This window comes from Lupinus angustifolius, chromosome LG15 (assembly GCF_001865875.1).
Source record: "Lupinus angustifolius cultivar Tanjil chromosome LG15, LupAngTanjil_v1.0, whole genome shotgun sequence".
NCBI classification, from domain to species: Eukaryota; Viridiplantae; Streptophyta; class Magnoliopsida; order Fabales; family Fabaceae; genus Lupinus; species Lupinus angustifolius.
Window position 1 is genome coordinate 3,164,908 of NC_032023.1, and position 3,540 is coordinate 3,168,447.

Below are 3,540 nucleotides of genomic sequence, written 5' to 3' on the forward strand. Positions count from 1 at the left end.
AATTGGGTATATGTTTTTGCAACCAACCTAGCCTTGTTTCGTTCAAGGGTGTCATCAACATGATACTTAGTCTTGTATATCCATTTGAAACCAATGAGGACCTTTCCTAGTGGAAGACTAACCAGAGACCAAGTTTGATTTTGATCAAGAGCTTTCAACTCAGTTTGCATAGCTCCTTGCCAATGAGGAAATTGAGATGCTTGTTTATATGTATTTGGCTCTGGATTGCTAGTTATAGTCAAGCAAATATTCTTATATCTAGTAGATCATTTTGAGTATTCCAAGACTAAGGATAAATGATAGAGGACATGGATGAAGATTGAACATTAATGGAATTGGCAAGATCACAATGATAATCATATTAGTGATAATGAGGTTTTCTTGGTCTTTGAGACTGTCTGAAAGGCATGATAGGAGCAATAGACTCATTAGATGAAGAATGAGGACTTTGATTTGTGTGTAGTATGACAAGGGAAGATGACTCAAGAGGAGGGAATTCACAATCAAAAGGATAAAGAGTAGAATCTGAGTTAATGAGTAGAGTGGGAGGAGAAGATGTGGATGGCAATAATGGAAAACAATTTTCATAGAAAACTACATCTCTAAAGAGAAAGACTTCATTAGAACTAAGGTCATATAACAAATAATCCTTAGGGGTCTCTTTATAGCATAGAAAAACAAATTTCCTAACTCTAGGATCAAATTTGCCGATGCTAGAAGTATGAGTACTAGCATAAGCTAGACAGTCAAACACTTTCAGAGATTCTAAAGGGCAAATTCACTCATATGGTGCACCTTGACCGAAAAATTACGGTTTTGGTGCACCTTTTAGGAAAATTACAAAAGTAGTGTAATTTTCTTGAAATCGGCAATGAAATTGTCGATTTCTGTAATTTTTTCTCTCACTCCCCCAAAATCAACACTAGGGGGAGTTTTATTAAAAGCTATTTTTTTTTACACTCTCCCCCCTAAATCGTCAATGGGGGGGGGGAGGGGTTTATATTAATTTTTTTCTCCTCCCCCCTAAATCGACAATGGGGGGTAGGGGTCCATTTGGATCGGTTTTTAAGCAAAAAATCATTCTATCCAAATGCGTAATTAGTATGCGGTCCGATTCATTTATATTAAGATGTCAGATCCAAATATTATATGCAGTTTCGGTCCGGTTTGGATCGGTCTTTTTTTTAGATATTAACATATAAATCCTTTCAATTTCAGCCTACAACACCAACAAGGCAGCAATCAGAATAATGAAGAAAAGTTTGATTCTTTTAGTAGTAAGATTAGAAACATCAATATAGTGTAATGATACAATCATTTTTAACAATTCCATGTTCCAATCAATCAAAAAACAAAAAAAAAAACAGCAACGCAACAACAAAAAGTAAACAACAATAGGGATTTAGGGTGTGGTCAGAGGCGTGGTGAAGGAGGGCGTGGACAAGGGCGTAGTGGAGGAGGACGTGGACAAAGGCACGGAGGAGGGTGTGGAGAGAGAATTGAGGAATGAGGAATTAGGGATTTAGGAATGAGGAATTAGGGATTCTATAGTGTCACTGCCTATCTCGAATACTTTAGTAAAAATTAGGATATACACTTAACAATATCGGTCTGGTCTGGATCGGTCTGGATCCCAGACATGAAACCGAAGACCGGACCGAACCGATCGGTCCTTAAAAAATAAATCCAATACGATTCAAATACATTCGGTTTTTGCGGTTTCGGTCTATTTTGGATCGGTTTGCGATTTTTGTTTTGGACCGGTCTAGATTTGAAATGCAAACGAAAATCCTAACTAATCCTAAGATAATGTGAAGATAATGAAATTAAATATCTTAATTTATCAAATAGATAAGATCTAATCCAATCTGGTTGGCTTATTGAGCCTTGAGTCTTGAACCGAACTTGCTTGATCCTTGGGTGCTTGGTCAAGGGCCTTGAGTTGGATTAGCCATGAGCCCTCTTGATACCTTTGGTTCACTTTGGGTTGCACCCTTGAGAGTCATAGACGAGACCCTTGACTTGTTATGGCTGATTTTTGAAAAGATAATATTTGGCTAAGTTGTTGGTCATAAACAAATCTATCTTTACTTGAATCCTTGATTGTAGTTGCCCAACCTCTTAACTTTATCTCATTTGATTTAATCAATTTATTCATTGCCATGCCTTGTAAGAGTTTCATCATGCCTTGATTTCAATTGTCCTAATCAATCTCCTTGGCCACGAAGTGGCCATGATATAAAGGAATAAATAAATTCTCAACCCTCCCATGATTTATTGAATTGAAATTACTTGAACAAAATTAAACCTAAAACTATATGAGAATGCAGTCTCATTTATTTGAATTAAAGCAATAAATAAATAAGTTTAAAACTATCATAATTTTCTTCCATGAATGTGAACTCCAGGTGGCTCTCTTAATTTTAAGATTATCCTCCACAAATCATAGGTTCCCCCCCCCCTCTTTTATTTACATCATACCCTCATTCTTGAATAGAATTTGTTCTCAAATTTGAGGTACCATCACCTCCTCTATCAAAGATCACCTTTTTGAATTGTTGGAATCAACTATCCACATATTCATCATTAGTTATACCCTTGATGAATAATCTAGCAATAAGGAGAACACCCATAATCTTTGTTGGTAAAAAACGTGCATCTTTAAAAAATAATGTAAGAGTTGAGTCTTCATGGCTTGTCATCATCACATCTATTGGAATAACTTGACCAATGTAAAATTTAGCTCTCCATAAGGCTGGATGATTAGGTGATTCTTCTTTGAGGAAGATTACTCCAATGTCTTGTAAAAACTTTGAACAAAACCAGGCAAAGAGTTGTTAGTGGTAAAAAAAATTCCACCTTAGAGTGGGGGTAGGGGCTATTTTGGACCCAAAACATTTCCAACCTTACTTATTTTTGTAGGAAAGTTTCCCTCCTCTTCACTAACCTTCCTCGTTTTTTCAAAGACTATTTTCTCCTCATTTTTTTTTCACTCTCAATTTTCTACATATTTTCCTTTCTCTCCTCCTCATTTTTTATTTTTCAAAGACCTCTGATCCTCAATCACTTGCGTAGGAGATAAGGGACATAACACCATCTTTCGGTTTTGGTGAAAAAAGGTGTACTTGTTTGAGAATCCATCATGGCTAGTTCTCTTGTACATTTGCCATGGGTGGCCCAAACGTATATGGATGGTCTCCATGTGAACCACATCATAAAGAACTACATCTTCGTATCTCCATATTGAAAAGGAAAACTCCATTTGCTGGTTCAAAATTATCTCTCCAATCTCACTTAACCATTGTAGTTGGTAAGGGGTGGGATGTGGCCTAGTTGCAAGGTTTAGTTTTGAAACTAACATTAACTAACCATGTTGGTACTGCCACCATCAATAATTAATAGACAGACCCTTCCTTAGATTAAACACCTAGAGTGGAAAATGTTGGTCCTTTGGTTGGCCTCCTCGACCATGACTTGAATTTCTTCAAGCTAAATGTAGCTTTGATACCACTTGATGACAACCTCTAGGGGATGCTTTTG